The sequence below is a fragment of the Tamandua tetradactyla genome, chromosome 23 (genome assembly GCF_023851605.1).
Source record: "Tamandua tetradactyla isolate mTamTet1 chromosome 23, mTamTet1.pri, whole genome shotgun sequence".
Classification (NCBI taxonomy): domain Eukaryota; kingdom Metazoa; phylum Chordata; class Mammalia; order Pilosa; family Myrmecophagidae; genus Tamandua; species Tamandua tetradactyla.
This window is the reverse complement of record NC_135349.1, coordinates 31,330,952-31,343,015: the sequence shown is the minus strand read 5'-3', so window position 1 is coordinate 31,343,015 and position 12,064 is coordinate 31,330,952.

The window sequence follows — 12,064 nt, the reverse complement described above, 5'->3', positions numbered from 1 at the left end:
AAGTGTATTATTAATACTTACTAATGAAATCAGAAGTTTTCAAAAATTACATTACAATAAAAATTATATAAAAATGTAAGTATACCTAAACATAAGCATTATATGCACAAATGAAAATAATTAGAAGAACAAACATCTAAAAATTTACACTTTCCTAATACCATTCTTAGATTTTTCCAAGCAATTTCCACTGTTCTCCAACTCATCAACTGCAACCAGACCACATGATAAAACCCTTTGGGCAATTCTGATTTCATCAAATGAGACCACTTAATCCTACATGCATAACTCACATTTAACAATGAAACATCTAACTTTGCTAGCATCCCTCTTTCTCTAAAAAAGAAGAAATTATTATAATCTACTGATCAGATCCTAGATAATTTTAAACTTTAAATTAACCATTTTCATAGGCTGAATACTTGTTATCTGAGAAAAGTCCAGGACCAGACAGATTCACATGTGAATTCTATCAAACATTCCAGAAAGAATTAGTACCAACTCTCCTCAAACTCTTCAAAATAATCGAAGTGGAGGGAAAGCTACCTAATTCATTCTATGAAGCCAACATCACCCTCATACCAAAACCAGGCAAAGATATTACAAAAAAAGAAAACTACAGGCCAATCTCTCTAATGAATATAGATGCAAAAATCCTCAATAAAATTCTAGCAAATCGTATCCAACAACACATTAAAAGAATTATACATCATGACCAAGTAGGATTCATCCCAGGTATGCAAGGATGGTTCAATATAAGAAAATCAATTAATGTAATACACCACATCAACAAATCAAAGCAGAAAAATCACATGATCATCTCAATTGATGCAGAGAAGGTATTTGACAAGATTCAACATCCTTTCCTGTTGAAAACACTTCAAAAGATAGGAATACAAGGGAACTTCCTTAAAATGATAGAGGGAATATATGAAAAACCCACAGCTAATATCATCCTCAATGGGGAAAAATTGAAAACTTTCCCCCTAAAATCAGGAACAAGACAAGGATGCCCACTATCACCACTATTATTCAACATTGTGTTGGAGGTTCTAGCCAGAGCAATTAGACAAGAAAAAGAAATACAAGGCATCAAAATGGGAAAGGAAGAAGTAAAACTATCACTGTTTGCAGACGATATGATACTATACGTTGAAAACCCAGAAAAATCCACAACAAAACTACTAGAGCTAATAAATGAGTACAGCAAAGTAGCAGGGTACAAGATCAACATTCAAAAATCTGTAGCATTTCTATACACTAGCAATGAACAAGCTGAGGGGGAAATCAAGAAACGAATCCCATTTACAATCGCAACTAAAAGAATAAAATACCTAGGAATAAATTTAACCAAAGAGACAAAAAACTTATATAAAGAAAACTACAAAAACTGCTAAAAGAAATCACAGAAGACCTAAATAGATGGAAGGGCATACCGTGTTCATGGATTGGAAGACTAAATATAGTTAAGATGTCAATCCTGCCTAAACTGATCTACAGATTCAATGCAATACCAATCAAAATAGAAAAATCAATAAGCAAATTTATCTGGAAGGGCAGGTTGTCCCAAATTGCTAAAAACATCTTGAGGAAAAAAAACGAAGCTGGAGGTCTCGCGATGCCAGACTTTAAGGCATATTATGAAGCCACAGTGGTCAGAACAGCATGGTATTGGCATAAAGATAGATATATCGACCAATGGAATCGAATAGAGGGCTCAGATATAGACCCTCTCATCTATGGACATTTGATCTTTGATAAGGCAGTCAAGCCAACTCACCTGGGACAGAACAGTCTCTTCAATAAATGGTGCCTAGAGAACTGGATATCCATATGTAAAAGAATGAAAGAAGACCCGCATCTCACACCTTATACAAAAGTTAACTCAAAATGGATAAAAGATCTAAACATTAGGTCTAAGACCATAAAACAGTTAGAGGAAAATGTTGGGAGATATCTTATGAATCTTACAACTGGAGGTGGTTTTATGGACCTTAAACCTAAAGCAAGAGCACTGAAGAAAGAAATAAATAAATGGGAGCTCCTCAAAATGAAACACTTTTTGCATCAAAGAACTTCATCAAGAAAGTAGAAAGACAGCCTACACAATGGGAGATAATATTTGGAAATGACATATCAGATAAAGGTCTAGTATCCAGAATATATAAAGAGATTGTTCAACTCAACAACAAAAAGTCAGCCAACCCAATTACAAAATGGGAAAAAGACTTGAACAGACACCTACCAGAAGAGGAAATATGGATGGCCAGGAGACACATGAAGAAATGCTCAATGTCCTTGGCCATTAGAGAAATGCAAATCAAAACCACAATGAGATATCATCTCACACCCACCAGAATGGCCATTATCAACAAAACAGAAAATGACAAGTGCTGGAGAGGATGCAGAGAAAGAGGCACACTTATCCACTGCTGGTGGGAATGTCAAATGGTGCAACCACTGTGGAAGGCAGTTTGGCGGTTCCTCAAAAAGCTGAATATAGAATTGCCATATGACCCAGCAATACCATTGCTAGGTATCTACTCAAAGGAATTAAGGGCAAAAACTCAAATGGACATTTGCACACCAATGTTTATAGCAGCGTTATTTACAATTGCAAAGAGATGGAAACAGCCAAAATGTCCACCAACAGAAGAATGGGTAAATAAACTGTGGCATATACATACGATGGAATATTATGCAGCTTTAAGACAAGATAAACTTATGAAGCATGTAATAACATGGATGGACCTAGAGAATATTATGCTGAGTGAGTCCAGCCAAAAACTAAAGGACAAATACTGTATGGTCCCACTGATGTGAACGGACATTCGAGAATAAACTTGAAATATGTCATTGGTAACAGAGTCCAGCAGGAGTTAGAAACAGGGTAAGATAATGGGTAATTGGAGCGGAAGGGATACAGACTGTGCAACAGGACTTGATACAAAAACTCAAAAATGGACAGCACAATAATACTTAATTGTAAAGTAATCATGTTAAAACACTGAATGAAGCTGCATCTTAGCTATAGGGTTTTTTTTGTTGTTGTTTTTTACTATTATTACTACTTTTATTTCTTTTCTCTATATTAACATTTTATATCTTTTTCTGTTGTGTTGCTAGTTCCTCTAAACCAATGCAAATGTACTAAGAAATGATGATCATGCATCTATATGATGATGTTAAGAATTACTGAGTGCATATGTAGAACGATATGATTTCTAAATGTTGTGTTAATTTCTTTTTTTTCTTTCTTTCCATTAATAAAAAATAAATAAATAAATAAATAAATAAATAAAAGAAAGAAAGTGAAGAAGGAACAGATAGACCTCAATGGATCAAGGTAAGCTTTATTAGAGAGCTTGAGAGTGATGGACCGAGGAGCAGTCAAGCCTGAAGGACTGACTGAAACAAAAGCCACGCTAAGGGGAGGGAGTGAGGCATATTTATAGAACAGGGCTTGCTGAAATCAACAAAAGAACAATGTCCATGTGGTTAAACATCTGTGGTTAAACTTTTGGTATGTTTCAGAAATTGTTTTGAATAGGCAGGTGGGGCTCTCTAGTTTGCCAGTGTGGGTGAAGTTCAATCAGCCAAGAAAGGTTCAGTCAGTTTCCACAGGTCAAGTTGGTTTCCTCTTTTTTCTCCCTGTTACCCCTTGGGTGTAGATGCAGTCATGTGCATGTGAAGCGTGTCTTGGGCACCAGGGGTAAAAGAGATGTTATTAATCCACTGGTTAAGCTTTTCATTCCACAGTATTTCCCATTATATTCCTGTCTGGTCTTTTCCATGCCCACATAGAGAATTTAAGCTGCTGTAATACAGGTATTCCCTTAGTATTTACCACTGAGAATGTTTTTACTTTTGACCATGTCCTTAGCCATGGTTTCCCATTCTCTGCCAAAAATAAGTGAGGCTCCTCCAGTAGTGGCAACAGAGATGCCAGTTCTCATGACTGGCATGGTGATAGGTTTTCCTCTCCATGTAGCAGAGTGGGGCATGGGAGTATACTCTGGCTAAAAGGCAACTGATCTCCACTATTCTTATTGAGGTAGACTTTATTTTCATAAATAAATAATTCACAATTTGTATGTCTTTGGTCAATTTCCTGATTTTTGATTATTATAGTAGATAATGTTGTCTAGTTTTATTATGTGCTAAAATGCTCACTCAGCCATTCCAGAACTCTGAGCAATTAATTTTTGGCAGTGGTTCTGAAGCTTTTCAGTAAAGAAATTGAGGTAGGTATAATGACATACTCTAGAAAAAAACAGCTCTTAATCTTAATCCTATTCCCATAGGTGTGAAGCAGTTTATAAATAGTATCTTTTGAAGATGTTATTTTTAGTTAAAGTGTGGCCAACTGAATCACAATGGGATTTTCCTACTACTATAGGCCTTATAAGGAATACCCCATAGATGAGTCAGAGGCCATAAGTCAGTGGAATCCAGAAAAGAAAAGAGAAGACATCTCCATGTGATGCAAGTCAAAGACAAAAGCCAAGGAAGCCCAAGGATTGCCAAAATCCAGAGCCAGAAGCCTACAGTTCTTTCATCAGAAAGATTACCTTTCTGATGCCTTGATTTTGAATTCACCCTAACCTCAAAGCCAAGATACAATTCCCGTTCTTTAAGTGAATCCTTTGTGTGGTATTTTCATAGACGCCTGGAAACTAAGAGAAAAGGATTGTACTTTTAAAAGTAGTACAGAACAATTGAACGTCCATATGCAAAAGTTCACCTAAACCTAAAACTTATGCTTTGTACAAAATTAACTCAAATAGATCATACATCTAAATACATAATGTGAAACTATATACATTCAGAAGGAAAGATAGGAGAAATATTTTTGAACTGGGGCTAGGCAATAAACTCTTAGATATGCTATTATCAGCATAAATCCACAAAAGAAGATATTGGTAAATTGGATTTATCAAAATTAAAATATTTTGCTCTGATGAATGAATGGTTAAGATAATGCAAATACAAGAAATTGACTGGGCGAAGTAGTCATGTCATACATCCAACAGAATAAATATATGTAGAAAATATAAACAACTTCCAAACACTACACTAGAAGAAATAGCCTAATGAAAAAATGGACAAAAGACTTGTATAGATGCTTTAGTAAAGGTGCTGTACAGAAGGCAAATAAATAATCAATGACCAAATGCTCAATATCGTCACCTGTTACTATAATGAATTTTGAAAACAAAATGAGATCATGCTTTATAAGGTTTTTGTTGACTAAAATTTTTGAATATAACAAAATAATGTAAAATAAAATTGGGGACTAATAATAGAACCACAGTGTGGTGATGACTTTAAAAGCATGATCATTGTGTAGATCAATGTTTCTAGCATATTTATCCATCTATCTATGCATTCATCTTTCTATATGTGTGAATTTGCATCTAATACCTTTAGATACAAAATCTTCTCCTCTATTATATTTTGTGAATGCATATCCATGTATATGATTGAGTCAGCATGTTTTAGAAACAGTTCTATTGTTTTATATCTCTAGAGAAAGAGAAAAACCAATTAACCTAATGTAGATAGTTGACTCTGAGCTGGAAGGGGTGACTGCTTGGAGTTTTAGGTTTTGAGCACTATAAGGCATGTTCTGTGCAGGGAAAGAATTGGACAAATGCATACTAAGACAGCCAGAGAAATGGCAACAGTGTAAAACCATTTGTTTCCCCTGATATCCATTATTTCCTTATATAATAATAGAGAAAGTCTTTTCTTATCACATTACAGTAGAGCTAGAGTTGTTTTCTAGACTCTTACAGTTTTGTGTTTTTATTTTGGAGAAAAAGAAATTGTCCATTTATTTGAAAAATTAGATTGTAATGTTTTATTACAAATCTTACAGCATCTGAAGCTCTGTATCTATAAACATTTGCCTTGAAGCTAGTCAGAAGCTAGTCTGTAATTTAGTTGGGTCAATAAAAATATGCCTTACAAATAGAATTTTTCACTGAATTTAGTTGATAGAAGTTTCATTAGATTTTCTCTGAGCTTATTTTTTCTTATTTTCATTTTATTTCAAGTTTGTGTTCTCATAGTTCTTCAGAAGACATTAGGTAGTGTAAAAGACTACTATTACTCTTGCATTCCTTTACTAGTTTCAAAGGATAAATACATGAAAGAAGTGAAAGCATGAAGGAAATTTGAAAAAATAAAGAAAATATGCAGCACAATGAAGCTTGATGACAATTCAGAGAAAGACACATAAGAAAAGATGAAATACAACATACAAAACCCAGGCAAAAATGACACAAATATAGCTGAAAATATTAACTGAAAATGTTACCAGGGACAATATGTACAACTTCATCAATGTAAATATGTTCTTACCTCAGGCTTACATTGTACCAAAAATAAAGCTGTGATACTTAGGTTCAGGTGTCAACTTGGCCAGGTGAAGATGCCTAGTTCTGTTGCTGCAGGCATGAGCCAATGGTATGTGAACCTCATCTGTTGCTCATTACATTTGCAGTCAGCTAAGAGGCACACCTGCTGTAATGAATGATGTTTGATTTAATTGGCTGGTGCTTAAATGAGAGAACTCAATGTAGCACAGCCCAAGCAGCTCAGCATACCTCATCTCAGCACTCTCAGCTCAGTCCAGGCCTTTGGAGATGCAGAAAGATATTACCCTGGGGAAAGTTGTTGGAATCCAGAGGCCTGGAAAGAAGGCCAGCAGAGATCACCCTATGCCTCCCCATTTAAGAAAGAACCTCAGTTGAAAGTTAGCTGCCTTTCCTCTGAAGAACTAACGAAATAAATCCCCTTTTATTAAAAGCCAATCCATCACTGGTGCATTGCATACTAGCAGCTAGCAAACTAGAACAAAAGCCTTTATTTTCAAATAAAGTCATCTTAGTTTTAAAATTCTTTGTGTGGCAATCTCTGCCCCTTCCATAACTTCTGTATATATTACCAAATATCTGATCATTTTTACAATTTTGTACTAGAATGCACACTGGTTGCTAGGATGATACAAATTTGATAATACATTTTAAACACTTTTTATTGTATAACACAACATATATAAAAAGCAAAGAAAGAAAAATGCAATAGTTTTCAAAGCACTCATCAATAAGTAGCTAAAGGACAGATCCCAGAATTTGTCATTGGCTTCCATACCATTATCTCAGGTTTTTCCTTCCAGCTTCCCCATAACATTGGAGGCTAGAAGAAATAAATATCTTTTTATCATCACAATTGACTTTTTTTCTTTCATGTGAAAAATAACACATATATACAAAAAAGCAATACATTTCAAATCACAACACAACAATTAGTTGTAGAACAGATTTCAGAGTTTGATATGGGCTAAAATTCCACAATTTTAAGTTTTTACTTCTATCTGCCTTACGATACTGTAGACTAAAAGAAAGATCAATGTAATGATTCAGCAATCATACTCATTTGTTAAACCCTACTTTCTCTATATAACTCCACATTCAACTTTGGTCTTCTTTTCACTTTTTAGGGGCATTTGTCTCTGCACATTCTAACTTTTTTATGTTGGAAGGGGCTGCCCATTATATGGGGCAGGTAGAGGGAACTAGCTAATTTCCTAGAGAGGCTGGGCCCTCTAGGTTTCAGGACTTATCAGAGCCAGGGACCCATCTGGAGTTTGCAGATTTCTGGAAAGTTACTCTAGTGTATGGACTATTTGTAGAATCTTATATATTACTCTAGGTGCCCTTTAGGATTGGCTGGAATGGTTTTGGTTAGGGTTTGGCAAGTTATGAAAGATAGGAATAAGCATGCTTAAGAGTGACCTCCAGAGTACCCTCTCAAAACTATTTGAAATCTCTCATACATTGATACCTTACTTGTTAAATTTTTCCCCCTTTGTGGTAAGGATGGCATAATTGATCCCACAATTCCAAGGCCAGACTAATCCCAGGAGTCATCTCCCTTGCTACCACAGAGACTCATCTCAGCATGTCACATCCCATATAGGGGGGAGGGCAATGATTTCACTTACAGACTTAGGCTTAGAGACAGTGAGGACAAATCTGAGCAACTAGAGGTCCTCTAGAAGTAATTTTTATGCATAACAATAGGTAGGCTAAGTTTTTCACTACATACATAAGCTTCACAAGAACAAGCCTCAAGGTCAAGGGCTTGGCTTATTGATAATGTTTGACATAGTATCTGGGGATTCCTTGGTGATAAAGTTTAATAGTTCCACATTTATCCCCATCCCTCAAAGGACTTTGCCAATATTTTCTGATTATCTGCTTAATATACTCTAGAATGTATCCACATATTAGATTAGGCTATATAGGATTAAAGGACCTCTTTCTTATTCTTTGCCCCCAATGTTTCAATTGTACAAATAAGCTAAACAGATAGGTTGAGTTAGATTATGTGCTATAGAAAATTTAGGTTCCGGACCAAATAAACCATTCAAAGAGTAGGAGAGGTTTTAAAATGTAGACAGTGTCTTCCTTACCCTGTTAATATGAAATTTTCAAGATTCAAATTCTTGGGGAAGAATTACCAACTGATTAATCCTTGAACACTCAACTCAGAGAGAAAATATGTCCTTCAGATAAAATCCTGCCACAGGTTTCCACATTTAAATTTCATTACGAGTAGATGGTTCTAAGATTTAAACATGGGAAGTATATGGATAAACTTGGTGTGGAGGTGGACAGAAACTCCCCTATATGTTAATGTTCATTGTGCTTTCACAAGAGGCACCTGTGGTAGCCAGTGAATCCCCATGTTGCTTGAAAATAGAACTGTTTTGAATCATAGTATCTGTGCTAAATGGATCAATGAATGAAATCAACATATTCTAATATTTTATCTGCAAATTTAAAATGTACTATAATTTTCTTAATTCTATATCCCTGAAAAATGACTGAGGGTATTGAGAGTTCATGACCCTCAAATTACACTATAACACACCTGTGCTTAAAATGGGCCTATTTCCTTTATCAAATTATTTTACATTGAGGACCATCTTTAATTGAAGTGAAATCCCTTTTTTGTTTGCTATATGGTGGGGTCACATTCCATTATTTTTCCATGTGGCTATCCTGTAAGTGCAGCACCACTTGTCGAATTTTTGTTCTCATTTGCTTTGCTTGCTTGTTTGCTTTTAGGGAAGTGAATGGATTGGGAATTGAACCTGGGTCTCCTGCATGGCAGGTGAGAATTCTACCACTGAACTTCCCTTGCACTCCCTGAAATCACTTTTTATTCTTACAAATATTGAACATAGAAATTCAACTGCCCATATAATAAAGGGTAGGGATTTTTAAAATGTGACCTATAAGTTTTCCTCTAATCATACTCTGCTAAACATAGTTCTAATTTTTCCAGGACTTATAGGGTATGTCTGGAACAATACATTCACAAAACTACTCTTCTGTATCAGATCGAATCTCTATTACCAAGTGTGAAATGAAACATATTTGAAGTTAGGATCAAGGAAGATGGAGAAAATATAGTAGGAGATGCATGGCCAGAGACATTTTTGATTGTTCCAAACTCCTTGAGTAGCAGGCTTAAAGGTTTAGTTCAGTTAGAAATTAACATGGGAAAAGAGCTGATCCCCAGGGCAGAGAAACTTTTGTGCTTAAAGAGCACTATTACTTCTACAGCAGACTGTATTTTAGAAGATGACAGCATCTGCTTCAGTAAAGAAATTATCAACACCTTTAAAAGAACAGTATTTTCCTTACTTTAACTTTGCCTTTTACCTCAATCAATAAAGGTAAGAATGAAATGTCCTTCAGTAAAAACAGGTATGCCTGAACTATTTCTGTCTAACACTAAATTTATTTTTCCCTGCCTCTGTAGATTTTAAGCATCAGCAAAGAATACTGAATTCCAGAAAATGAAAAAATGCATAATTAAAAAAATTTCAGGCACTGTTTCAAATAGCTTTTGCAATTTTCTGATTCTCATGATTTTAAGATCAAAAAGAATAAAATGAGAAGCACTTTGTAACATGATGAGCCAATATAGCAAAGATTATTATCTTTGTTATCATCATCATAAGGGCTAAAATTTATAAGGTGATTACATATGTTAAACATGGATTTAAGTGTTTTGCATGCATTCAATAGAGGAATGTATCTCATTAAAAAATCATACCTAACAAGCATGTTACTATTATGCATAATTAAATTGGGTATATATATTAATGATATCAAAGAAAATCCTGATATGTTAAGAGTTAGGTACTGCAATAAATGAACTTGATAATGTTAGGGAAGTATAACTTTTTTCATTTTTATCATTAGAGAACTCTTCTCAAGGAAAAAAGTCTTCTCAATTACATTTGCCAGTTTGTGAATTTACCAATTTGAATTTTATTTCATGCCCTAAATATGATTTTATACATTTGCTTTGAATATAAGCAATATATACATTGCCACGATAGCCAAAAACACAAACCCTACATCAGAGAAAATCATCCTTTCACTTCAGTGACCAGAAAAATAAACATGAAGTATTTGAAAAAACATATTTTCTTTCTGAGTTGCATAAACAGAAGTTTTGTACAGTTTACAGAACTCACTGAAAACAGCTCCAAGTTTTGAGAACCTTTTTTTGTGACAAGATTGTGTTTAAAAGTTGAACACAATTTGGATAAAATTGGAATAATTATATTTCTTACCTTACAAATCTTTACATCAAGAAGCTCATTTCATATCTACAAAGTTATTCCTTTTTGTAGATAAAAATTGGAGCAATAGAAGGACTTGAATAGATTATTGTTTGCTCTTGAATAATTGAATAGAAGTTCTGTTGTTGTTGCTTTTACTTGTTAATTGTTTTTTGCACCTAGTTTCAGCTAAATTTTCAAGGGCATTCCCATTGGAAAGTGGGAAATATGTGGAGGGGGGATCTAAGCAAGAGAGAATAGAAAATAGCAAAGCAGGAAGAAAGTCTTCAGGTAGCAGTTATATCATAAAAGTGGGGTGCATGATGCAAGCTGGTCATAAGATGAAGAGATTCACTCAACAAAAAGTCTTTATGTTCTTCTATATATTAGGTTTTATATTGAATTACATAAGGATAAAACATAGTTCCAAATTTGTAGAATGGTATCTTCAAGAGAAGAATGATTTGTGCAATCTTAGACTCTTGAAATCATATCTTAGAAATGTCATCTATCTGCTAGTATTTTCTGACCATCTTTGAGGTTGAAGTATACTAACTTTAATGTTCCTTACAATCAAATCTTCATTTGGAGAGTATATACAATGACTCCAGAAAGCATAAATTTCTTCAGTACTTCAGTACTTGTCCAAAATATTGTAGATAGTAAAGGAAATTATTATTGGCCTTTATTTAGCCAAATCACAGAAAATCCTCAGGATGCCAAATTTTTCTGCAGACTGTTGCTACTGACAGCATGCATCTACTGTTTTCAAAACTGAGCTCTTGGCCAGCATCAAGGATTAATGTCCTCAGTACAGCATTGTAGGAATGTATCCTGTTTAGTGACATCATACCCTTCACAAAAATTAACACTTAATATACTAGTAATATACCATCTCCTGAAAACAATGAGGTAGTGGGCTTCTTCTGCAATGGTGAAAGAACAGAGTATAATACCTATATATACACAGCACACACACACACACACAATTAATGCATGCTTTATTCTGTTAAGGGAAGGTGGCTGAGATTTGGGTTGGGGTCCTTTCTTAAATTGGGAATTATTCCAGAAAAGGCAACAATTTGACGCCATCATAATTTTTCCAAGAAGTTGTAAATCTAGTTTTATGGAAGAAATATAATATCCATTGCATAGAAAGATACATATAAATACTGTCAGAAGCTTATATTCTAGATGGAGAAATAAGATAATGCACTGTAAAGATTATCCCACATTCCTGCACTCATGTTTTATGCACATTCACTTGTGTGCAAGAAAAAGAATGCATTGCACAGATGAGGTCAGCAGAAAACTAGTTATTAATGAGGTTGTGGATGTTTTGTGGAAATCTAATAAATGAATTGTCATTCAATATCTGATTAAAATTACTTGTTTGAGCAGAGATGCTAAATG